Below are 12896 nucleotides of genomic sequence, written 5' to 3'. Positions count from 1 at the left end.
ATTATTCATGCTAGAATTGTATTAATCGAAAACATAATACATGTGTGAATACATAGACAAACAGTATGTCACTAGTATGCCTCTACTTGACTAGCTCGTTGAATCAAAGATGGTTAAGTTCCCTAGCCATAGACATGAGTTGTCATTTGATTAACGTGATCACATCATTAGAGAATGATGTGATTGACTTGACCCATTCCGTTAGCTTAGCACTTGATCGTTTAGTTTGTTGCTATTGCTTTCTTCATGACTTATACATGTTCCTATGACTATGAGATTATGCAACTCCCGTTTACCGGAGGAACACTTTGTGTGCCACCAAACGTCACAACGTAACTGGGTGATTATAAAGGTGCTCTACAGGTGTCTCCAAAGGTACTTGTTGGGTTGGCGTATTTCGAGATTAGGATTTGTCACTCCGATTGTCGGAGAGGTATCTCTGGGCCCACTCGGTAATGCACATCACTATAAGCCTTGCAAGCATTGCAACTAATGAGTTAGTGGCGGGATGATGTATTACGGAACGAGTAAAGAGACTTGCCGGTAACGAGATTTCACTAGCTATTGAGATACCGATGATCAAATCTCGGGCAAGTAACATACCGATGACAAAGGGAACAACGTATGTTGTTATGCGGTTTGACTGATAAAGATCTTCGTAGAATATGTAGGAGCCAATATGAGCATCCAGGCTCCGCTATTGGTTATTGACCGGAGACGTGTCTCGGTCATGTCTACATAGTTCTCAAACCCGTAGGGTCCGCACGCTTAAAGTTCGATGACAGTTATATTATGAGTTTATATGTTTTGATGTACCAAAGGAGTTCGGAGTCCCGGATGAGATCGGGGACATGACGAGCAGTCTCGAAATGGTCGAGATGTAAAGATCGATATATTGGACGACTATATTCGGACATCGGAAAGGTTCCGTGTGATTCGGATATTTTCGGGAGTACCGGGGAGTTACGGGAATTCGTATTGGGCCTTAATGGGCCATACGGGAAAGGAGAGAAAGGCCTCAAAGGGTGGCTGCACCCCTCCCCATGGGCTGGTCCGAATTGGACTAGGGAGGGGGGCGCCCCCTTCCTTCCTTCTCCTTTTCCCTTCCCTTTCCTTCCCTCCTACTCCTACTATTTGGAAGGGCTCCTAGTTCTACTAGGAAAGGGGGAATCCTACTCCCGGTGGGAGTAGGACTCCCCTAGGGCGCGCCATAGAGAGGTCTGGCCCTCCCCTCCTCCACTCCTTTATATACGGGGGCAGGGGCACCCCAAAGACACAACAATTGATCTCTTGATCTCTTAGCCGTGTGCGGTGCCCCCCTCCACCATAATCCACCTCGGTCATATTGTAGCGGTGCTTAGGTGAAGCCCTGCGGTGGTAGAACATCATCATCATCATCACCACGCCATCGTGCTGACGAAACTCTCCCTCAACACTCGGCTGGATCGGAGTTCGAGGGACGTCATCGAGTTGAACGTGTGCAGAACTCGGAGGTGCCGTGCATTCGGTACTTGATCGGTCGGATCGTGAAGACGTACGACTACATCAACAGCGTTGTGCTAACGCTTCCGCTTTCGGTCTACGAGGGTACATGGACAACACTCTCCCCTCTTGTTGCTATGCATCACCATGATCTTGCGTGTGCGTAGGAAATTTTTGAAATTACTATGTTCCCCAATAGTGGTATCAGAGCCTAGGTTTTATGCGTTGATGTTATATGCACGAGTAGAACACAAGTGAGTTGTGGGTGATATAAGTCATACTGCTTACCAGCATGTCATACTTTGGTTCAGCGGTATTGTTGGATGAAGCGTCCCGGACCGACATTACGCGTACGCTTACACAAGACTGGTTCTACCGACGTGCTTTGCACACAGGTGGCTGGCGGGTGTCAGTTTCTCCAACTTTAGTTGAACCGAGTGTGGCTACGCCCGGTCCTTGCGAAGGTTAAAACAGCATCAACTTGACAAACTATTGTTGTGGTTTTGATGCGTAGGTAAGAACGGTTCTTGCTAAGCCCGTAGCAGCCACGTAAAACTTGCAACAACAAAATAGAGGACGTCTAACTTGTTTTTGCAGGGCATGTTGTGATGTGATATGGTTAAGACATGATGCTAAATTCTATTGTATGAGATGATCATGTTTTGTAACCAAGTTATCGGCAACTGGCAGGAGCCATATGGTTGTCGCTTTGTTGTATGCAATGCAATTGCGCTGTAATGCTTTACTTTATCACTAAGCGGTAGCGATAGTCGTGGAAGCACAAGATTGGTGAGACGACAATGATGCTACGATGGAGATCAAGGTGTCGCACCGGTGACGATGGTGATCATGACGGTACTTCAGAGATGGAGATCACAAGTAGAAGATGATGATGGCCATATCATATCACTTATATTGATTGCATGTGATGTTTATCTTTTATGCACCTTATCTTGCTTTGATTGACGGTAGCATTATAAGATAATCTCTCACTAAATTTCAAGATAAAAGTGTTCTCCCTGAGTATGCACCGTTGCCAAAGTTCGTCGTGCCCAGACACCACGTGATGATCGGGTGTGATAAGCTCTATGTCCATCTACAATGGGTGCAAGCCAGTTTTGCACACGCAGAATACTTAGGTTAAACTTGATGAGCCTAGCATATGCAGATATGGCCTCGGAACACTGAGACCGAAAGGTCAAGCGTGAATCATATAGTAGATATGATCAACATAATGATGTTCACCATTGAAAGCTATTCCATTTCATGTGATGATCGGTTATGGTTTAGTTGATTTGGATCACATGATCACTTAGATGATTAGAGGGATGTCTATCTAAGTGGGAGTTCTTAAGTAATATGATTAATTGAACTTTAATTTATCATGAACTTAGTCCTAGTAGTATTAGCATATCTATGTTGTAGATCAATAGCTCGCGATGTTTCTCCCAGTTTATTGTGTTCCTAGAGAAATATTATGTTGAAAAATGTTAGTAGCAATGATGCGGATTGGATCCGTGATCTGAGGATTATCCTCATTGCTGCACAGAAGAATTATGTCTTTGATGCACCGCTAGGTGACAGACCTATTGTAGGAGTAGATGTAGATGTTATGAACGTTTGGCTAGCCTCAATATGATGACTACTTGATAGTTTAGTGCACCATGCTTAACGGCTTAGAATTGGGACTTCAAAGACGTTTTGAATGTCATGGACCATATGAGATGTTCCAGGAGTTGAAGTTAATATTTCAAGCAAATACGCGAGTTGAGAGATATGAAGTCTCCAACAAGTTCTATAGCTAAAAGATGGAGGAGAATAGCTCAAGCAGTGAGCATGTGCTCAGATTGTCTGGGTACTACAATCGCTTGAATCAAGTGGGAGTTAATCTTCCAGATAAGATAGTGATTGACAGAATTCTCTAGTCACCATCACCAAGTTAGTAGAACTTCGTGATGAACTATGATATGCAAGGGATAACGGAAACGATTCCCAAGCTCTTCGTAATGCTTAAATCAACGAAGGTAGAAATCAAGAAAAAATATCAAGTGTTGATGGTAGACAAGACCACTAGTTTCAAGAAAAGGGCAAAGGGAAGAAGGGGTACTTCAAGAAGAACGGCAAGCAAGTTGCTGCTCAAGTGAAGAAGCCCAAGTCTGATCCTAAGCCTGAGACTAAGTGCTTCTACTGCAAAGGGACCGGTCACTAGAAGGAGGACTGCCCGAAGTATTTGGCGGATAAGAAGGATGGGAAAGTGAACAAAGGTATATTTGATATACAGATTATTGATGTGTATTTTACTAGTGTTTGTAACAACCCCTCGGTATTTGATACTGGTTTAGTTGCTAAGAGTAGTAACTCGAAATGGGAGTTGCGGAATGAACATAAACTAGTTAAGGGTGAAGTGACGACGTGTGTTGGAAATAGTTCCAAGATTGATATGATCATCATCGCACACTCCCTATACTTTCGGGATTAGTGTTGAACCTAAATAAGTGTTATTTGGTGTTTGCGTTGAGCATGAATATGACTTGATCATGTTTATTGCAGTACAGTTATTCATTTAAGTAAGAGAATAAATTGTTGTTCTGTTTACATGAATAAAACCTTATATGGTTACACACCCAATGAAAATGGTTCGTTGGATCTCGATCATAGTGATACACATATTCATAATATTGAAACCAAAAGATGCAAAGTTAATAATGATAGTGCAAATTATTTGTGGCACTGCCGTTTAGGTCATATTGGTATAAAGCACAAAACTCCATGCTGATGGACTTTTGGAATCACTTGATTATGAATTAGTTGATGCTTGCGAACCATGCCTCATGGGCAAGATGACTAAGACTCCGTTCTCCGGAACAATGCAGCAAGCAACAGATTTGTTGGAAATCATACATACTGATGTATGTGGTCCGATGAATATTGAGGCTCGCGGCAGGTATCATTATTTTCTGATCTTCATAGATGATTTGAGTAGATATGAGTATATCTACTTGACAAAACAGAAATCTGAAACATTTGAAAAGTTCAAAGAATTTCAGAGTGAAGTGGAGAATCATCGTAACAAAAATAAAAGTTTCTACCATATGATCACAGAAGGAAAATATTTGAGTTACGAGTTTGGCCTTCAGTTAAAACATTGTGAAATAGTTTCACTACTCACGCCACCTGGAACACTATAGTGTAATGGTGTGTCTGAACATCGTAACCGTACTTTATTAGATATGGTGCGATCTATGACGTCTCTTAGTGATTTATCGCTATCGTTTTGGGGTTATGCATTAGAGACAGCTAGATTCACGTTAAATAGGGCACCATCTAAATCCGTTGAGATGACACCGTATGAACTATGGTTGGGCAAGACACCTAAGCCGTCGTTTCTTAAAGTTTGAGGTTGCAATATTGTAACACCCCGGATATGATTTACCTAATATGTACTCCAACTCTTGCCGTTTCCGACGCTAAGTTATTTTATTTTCTTGGGTTTGGGTTTTTGTCTCCGTGTGTGGTTGTTGTTGTCATGCATCTCATATCATGTCATCATGTGCATTGCATTTGCATACGTGTTTGTCTCATGCATCCGAGCATTTTCCCCGTTTTCTGTTTTGCATTCCAGCGCTCCGTTCTCCTCCGGTGGTCATTTCTACCTTTCTTTCGTGTGTGGGGGTTAAACATTTCCGGATTGGACTGAGACTTGCCAAGCGGCCTTGGTTTACTACCGGTAGACCGCATGTCAAGTTTCGTACCATTTGGACTTCGTTTGATGCTCCAACGGTTAACCGAGGGACCGAAAAGGCCTCGTGTGTGTTGCAGCCCAACACCCCTCCATTTTGGCCCAAAACCCACCAAAACCCTCTCCATCATCTAGAGCATTCGATCACGATCACGTGGCCGAAAACCGCACCTCATTTGGACTCTCCTAGCTCCCTCTAGGCCTATATATAGCTCCTTCCCGAAAAATTCGGATCTCTTCCCCGAAACCCTAGCCCTCTTCTTCCTCCGTGCGCCAGACAATGTCCGCCGGCGGCGGATGTGTCCACTGCGCCCGCCGCCGCCACATGGCGCCTTCCCATTCGCCGCCGCCACCGCGCCCACATCGTCGCCGCGTGGGCCCGCCTGGGCCCAGAGAGAGCCCTCCCGGCCGACGCGCGCGTCGCCGCCCCGCGCCTTCGTCCTCCCCGCGTACGGCGACCAAGCCGTCGCGCCTCGTCCGAGCCGGCCAGCCCCGCCGCCTCTCCTCCGCGCCGGCGATCTCGTCGCCCGGCCAGCCCCGGCGACCTCCACCGCCCCGCCGCGGTTCCTCGACGCCGGCGACCCGGCCGCGCCTCGCCCCCTCGTCATCCGGCGGCCCGCCGCCCTCCGTCGTCCTCCTCCTCGACCTCCGACCTCGGCTCTGGAGACGTTGAACATCGGGAGGCGCGCCAGCTACAGTAACTCCGGCGAGATCCGATCTGGATCTGGAAACCCTAGGGGTTGACTTTCTCATTCCTAACCCTATTTATTTTGCTATGTTCATCGTGCCTAAACTTTGCATCCGTAGATCCGTTTTGGGCGTGTGGCATATCAAAATGTTCATCTCAGAGATTACATCATTTCGTCTCATTGCATCATTTTCATTTGATTTCATCTTGATGCTCGAAATGCTGTTGGAAGAGTGCTATTTGAGTTAATTGTCAGATCTGCTGCTCCAAATAGCTATTTGTCATTTTTGCCATGGTTAATGTGTGCATGATATGCCCCTGAGCTCTTCATGAGTTTTGTTATATGCTTTGTCATCTTTCCAGAGGTGCCATCCATGTATTTTTGTGATGTGTGTGGTGACTAGCACAAGCTTGCAAAGTGGTGCATTCGTTAATGCTGATTTCAGGGACTTAGCAATTCCACCAAGTCCTTGGACTATTTTTATCAATATGCCATATGTTCATGTTGTTTCCTAGTGATCGGTGCCTCTTTTGAGGATGATCAGTAAGGATGATTTGTTAATATTGTAGTGATCTATCCATCCTTGTCTTTGTTTGCAATTATGGGGCACCCTAGCTTGAGTCAATCGAGCTCTACTTTTGCTATTTCGTGAATCTGGGCAGATTATCTACTTGTTAGCGATTTTGCCGAGGATGTTGTAGTTGATCCGTGCATGCTATGTTATTGTTCTTGCCATGTCTAGCTTGTATAATGTGTATTCTTGATGGGTCTATGCTTAGATTATCATGACATGCTCTGTAGTGAGTGCATCGAGTTCGTAAACATGCCTACTTGATATCTGATTTGCATGCTCCAGTTTTTCACTAAGTCTGTGATCTGATTATGTTTTTGCCATGTTCACATGCTTGCAATTGTATTTTATGATCCCTTTTGGCTCAAGGTCACTAAGGGACTTTTGTTACGCTCTTTGAGTAGCTCCATGCCATGCTTTACTTTGCCATGTTCAGGCCCTATAGCATATAGTTTTCATGCTCCAAAGTGTGCTACCTGATCTGAAATTCCAGACAGGTGTTAATTTCACTAAGTCTGAAATCTGTTTACCAATTGCACTTTTGCCATGCTTGTTTGAACCTGTTAGTGGATGAATTGGCCGTAGCTCAGTGTTCATCTTTTATTAAGCATCATGAATGGATCCCTGCCATGTATTTTGTTGCCATGTTTGGGTGCTGTAGCATGTTTAACTTGTTGCATTTAGATGGCTACTTGCTGTTTATCGCAGACCGGTGCCATATTTGAATTGCTTGCCATTTCCAAACCGTGTCTCCGATTCCGGTGTTCTTTATACAGATTTCAACCGAAATCACCTCACGTTTCCAGTGGCGCACTTGGATTTCCAAGTTGAGTCCATGTTCATTCATTCCTTGTCAAATCTTGCATATGCATCACATATCGCATCCCGCATAGCATACCATGTTTGCATCATGTTATTTGAGTTTGCACGTGGTTGATTGTGTCCTTTTTGCTTGTTTGTCTTGTTTGGGTAGATCCGGGAGACGAGTTTGCTAATGAGGAGCCCGTTGAGTTTGCTTTCGAGGATCCAGTCAACTCTGACAACTTTGCAGGCAAGATGATCATACCCTCGAAATCACTTCTATCTTTGCTTTGCTAGATGCTCGCTCTTTTGCTATGCCTATGCTACGATGCCTACCACTTGCTTATCATGCCTCCCAAATTTCCATGTCAAACCTCTAACCCGCCTTGTCCTAGCAAACCGTTGATTGGCTATGTTACCGCTTTGCTCAACCCCTCTTATAGCGTTGCTAGTTGCAGGTGAAGATTGGAGACCTTTCCTTGTTGGAACATTATTTTCTTGTTGGGATATCATTATATTATCTTGTTATCTTAATGCATCTATATACTTGGTAAAGGGTGGAAGGCTCGGACTTTTTCCTAGTGTTTTGTTCCACTCTTGCCGCCCTAGTTTCCGTCATATCGGTGTTATGTTCCCGGATTTTTGCATTCCTTACGCGGTTGGGTGATAATGGGAACCCCTTGACAGTTCGCCTTGAATAAAGCTTTTCCAGCAGAGCCCAACCTTGGTTTTACCATTTGCCACCTAGCCTCTTTTTCCCTTGGGTTTCCGGACCCCGAGGGTCATCTTATTTTAACCCCCCCCCCCCCGGGCCAGTGCTCCTCTGAGTGTTGGTCCAACCGAGCGATGTCCGGGGCTACCAGGGGCAACTCTGGGCTGGCCTACCCGATGTCTGGCTCATTTGAGTGTGCCCTGAGAACGAGATATGTGCAGCTCCTATCGGGATTTGTCGGCACATTCGGGCGGTGTTGCTGCATTTGTTTTAACTTGTCGAAGTGTCTTGTAGAACCGGGATACCGAGCCTGATCGGAATGTCTCGGGAGAAGGTATATCCTTCGTTGACCGTGAGAGCTTGTCATGGGCTAAGTTGGGACTCCCCTGCAGGGATTTGAACTTTCGAAAGTCGTGCCCGCGGTTATGGGCAGATGGGAATTTGTTAATGTCCGGTTGTAGATAACTTGAACCTTAACTTAATTAAAATGTATCAACGGTGTGTGTTACCGTGATGGTCTCTTCTCGGCGGAGTCCGGGAAGTGAACACGGTGTTGGAGTAATGCTTGCCGCAGGTTTGTTCTCTAGTTATTGTTCGCGCGTTGCCTTCTCTTCTCGCTCTCTTTTGCGAACAGGTTAGCCACCATATATGCTAGTCGCTTGCTGCAGCTCCACATATTTACCTTGCCTTACCTATAATCTTAAATAGTCTTGATCGCGAGGGTGCGAGATTGCTGAGTCCCTGTGGCTCACAGATTACTTCCAAACCAGATGCAGGGCCAGATGACTCCGTTCCAGATGATGCGCTTGAGCTCAAGTGGGAGTTCGACGAGGACTCACGCCGTTACTATGTGTCTTTCCCTGATGATCAGTAGTGGTGCCCAGTTGGGGCGATCGGGACCATGTCGCATGTTGGGTTGATCTTTTATTTTGGCACCATAGTTGGGCCATGAGTGATTGGTTGATGTAATGCTATTTATGTACTTTGTTTGACGTGGCGAGTGTAAGCCAACTATGTACCTTCCCCTTTTATTATCTATATTACATGGGATGTTGTGAAGATTACCTTACTTGCGACATTGCTTTCAATGCAGTTATGCCTCTAAGTCATGCTTCGACACGTAGGAGATATAGCCGCATCGAGGGAGTAACAAATGCTTATGTGAAAAAGTTTCAACCTGATAAGCTCAAACCCAAATCGGAGAAGTGCGTCTTCATAGGATACCCAAAAGAAAATGTTGGGTACACCTTCTATCACAGATCCGAAGGCAAGATATTCGTTGCTTTGAATGGATCCTTTCTAGAGAAGGAGTTTCTCTCGAAAGAAGTGAGTGGGAGGAAAGTAGAACTTGATGAGGTAACTGTACCTGCTCCCTTATTGGAAAGTAGTTCATCACAGAAATCTGTTCCTATGACTACTACACCAATTAGTGAGGAAGCTAATGATGATGATCATGTAACTTCAGATCAAGTTACTACCGAACCTCGTAGGTAAACCAAAGTGAGATCCGCACCAGAGTGGTACGGTAATCCTGTTCTGGAGGTCATGTTACTTGACCATGACGAGCCTACGAACTATGAGGAAGCGATGATGAGCCCAGATTCCGCGAAATGGCTTGAGGCCATGAAATCTGAGATGAGATCCATGTATGAGAACAAAGTATGGACTTTGATTGACTTGCCCATTGATTGGTGAGCCATTGAGATTAAATGGATCTTCAAGAGGAAGACAGACGCTGATAGTAGTGTTACTATCTACAAAGCTATAATTGTCGCAAAAAGGTTTTCGACAAGTTGAAGGTGTTGACTACGATGAGAGTTTCTCACTCGTATCTATGCTTAAGTCTGTCTGAATCATGTTAGCAATTGCCGCATTTTATGAAATCTGGCAAATGGATAAACAAAACTGCATTCCTTAATGGATTTATTAAAGAAGAGTTGTATATGATGCAACCAGAAGGTTTTGTCAATCCTAAAGGTACTAACAAAATATGCAAGCTCCAGCGATCCATCTATGGACTGGTGCAAGCATCTCGGAGTTGGAATATACACTTTGATAAGTTGATCAAAGCATATAGTTTTATACAGACTTGCGATGAAGTCTGTATTTACAAGAAAGTGAGTGAGAGCACTACAGCATTTCTGATAAATATATGTGAATGACATATTGTTGATCGGAGATAATGTAGAATTATTCTGCAAAGCATAAAGGAATGTTTGAAAGGAGTTTTTCAAAGAAAGACCTCGGTGAAGCTGCTTACATATTGAGCATCAAGATCTATAGAGATAGATCAAGATGCTTGATAAGTTTAACCAATGAGTACATACCTTGACAAGATTTTGAAGTAGTTCAAAATGGAACAGTCAAAGAAGGAGTTCTTGCCTGTGTTACAAGGTGTGAAGTTGAGTAAGACTCAAAACCCGACCACGGCAGAAGATAGAGAGAGAATGAAAGTCATTCCCTATGCATTAGCCATAGGTTCTATAAAGTATGCCATGTTGTGTACCAGACCTATTGTATACCCTGCCCAGAGTTTGGCAAGGGAGTACAATAGTGATCTAGGAGTAGATCACTAGACATTGGTCAAAATTATCCGTAGTGGAATAAGGATATGTTTCTCGATTATGGAGGTGACAAAAGGTTCGTCGTAAAGGGTTACGTCGATGCAAGTTTTGACACGGATCCAGATGACTCAAAGTCTCAATCTGGATACACATTTAAAGTGGGAGCAATTAGCTAGAGTAGCTCAGTGCAGAGCATTGTTGACATAGAAATTTGCAAAATACATACGGATCTGAATGTAGCAGACCCGTTGACTAAACTTCCCTCACAAGCAAAACATGATCACACCTTAGTACTCATTGGGTATTAATCACATAGTGATGTGAACTAGATTATTGACTCTAGTAAACCCTTTGGGTGTTGGTCACATGACGATGTGAACTATGGGTGTTAATCACATGGTGATGTGAACTATTAATGTTAAATCACATGGCGATGTGAACTAGATTATTGACTCTACTACAAGTGGGAGACTGAAGGAAATATGCTCTAGAGGCAATAATAAAATTATTATTTATTTCCTTATATCATGATAAATGTTTGTTATTCATGCTAGAATTGTATTAACCAGAAACATAATACATGTGTGAATACATAGACAAACAGTATGTCACTAGTATGCCTCTACTTGACTAGCTCGTTGAATCAAAGATGGTTAAGTTTCCTAGCCATAGACATGAGTTGTCATTTAATTAACGGGATCACATTGTTAGAGAATGATGTGATTGACTTGACCCATTCCGTTAGCTTAGCACTTGATCATTTAGTTTGTTGCTATTGCTTTCTTCATGACTTATACATGTTCCTATGACTATGAGATTATGCAACTCCCGTTTACCGGAGGAACACTTTGTGTGCCACCAAACGTCACAACGTAACTGGGTGATTATAAAGGTGCTCTACAGGTGTCTCCAAAGGTACTTGTTGGGTTGGCGTATTTCGAGATTAGGATTTGTCACTCCGATTGTCGGAGAGGTATCTCTGGGCCCACTCGGTAATGCACATCACTATAAGCCTTGCAAGCATTGCAACTAATGAGTTAGTGGCGGGATGATGTATTACGGAACGAGTAAAGAGACTTGCCGGTAACGAGATTTCACTAGCTATTGAGATACCGATGATCAAATCTCGGGCAAGTAACATACCGATGACAAAGGGAACAACGTATGTTGTTATGCGGTTTGACTGATAAAGATCTTCGTAGAATATGTAGGAGCCAATATGAGCATCCAGGCTCCGCTATTGGTTATTGACCGGAGACGTGTCTCGGTCATGTCTACATAGTTCTCAAACCCGTAGGGTCCGCACGCTTAAAGTTCGATGACAGTTATATTATGAGTTTATATGTTTTGATGTACCAAAGGAGTTCGGAGTCCCGGATGAGATCGGGGACATGACGAGCAGTCTCGAAATGGTCGAGATGTAAAGATCGATATATTGGACGACTATATTCGGACATCGGAAAGGTTCCGTGTGATTCGGATATTTTCGGGAGTACCGGGGAGTTACGGGAATTCGTATTGGGCCTTAATGGGCCATACGGGAAAGGAGAGAAAGGCCTCAAAGGGTGGCTGCACCCCTCCCCATGGGCTGGTCCGAATTGGACTAGGGAGGGGGGCGCCCCCTTCCTTCCTTCTCCTTTTCCCTTCCCTTTCCTTCCCTCCTACTCCTACTATTTGGAAGGGCTCCTAGTTCTACTAGGAAAGGGGGAATCCTACTCCCGGTGGGAGTAGGACTCCCCTAGGGCGCGCCATAGAGAGGTCCGGCCCTCCCCTCCTCCACTCCTTTATATACGAGGGCAGGGGGCACCCCAAAGACACAACAATTGATCTCTTGATCTCTTAGCCGTGTGCGGTGCCCCCCTCCACCATAATCCACCTCGGTCATATCGTAGCGGTGCTTAGGCGAAGTCCTGCGTCAGTAGAACATCATCATCATCACCACGCCATCGTGCTGACGAAACTCTCCCTCAACACTCGGCTGGATCGGAGTTCGAGGGACGTCATCGAGTTGAACGTGTGCAGAAATCGGAGGTGCCGTGCGTTCGGTACTTGATCGGTCGGATCATGAAGACGTACGACTACATCAACCGCGTTGTGCTAACGCTTCCGCTTTCGGTCTACGAGAGTACGTGGACAACACTCTCCCCTCTCGTTGCTATGCATCACCATGATCTTGCGTGTGCGTAGGAAATTTTTGAAATTACTACGTTCCCCAATACATGGAACCTGAATGGATTCAAGCCATGCAAGAAGAGCTTCAACAGTTTGAGCTGAATAATGTATGGGAACTGGTTAAGTGTCCTGATCCCGCAAGCACAATATAATAGGCACCAAATGG

This window comes from Triticum aestivum, chromosome 2A, assembly GCF_018294505.1.
Source record: "Triticum aestivum cultivar Chinese Spring chromosome 2A, IWGSC CS RefSeq v2.1, whole genome shotgun sequence".
Classification (NCBI taxonomy): Eukaryota; Viridiplantae; Streptophyta; class Magnoliopsida; order Poales; family Poaceae; genus Triticum; species Triticum aestivum.
Note: the sequence above shows the minus strand (reverse complement) of the source record.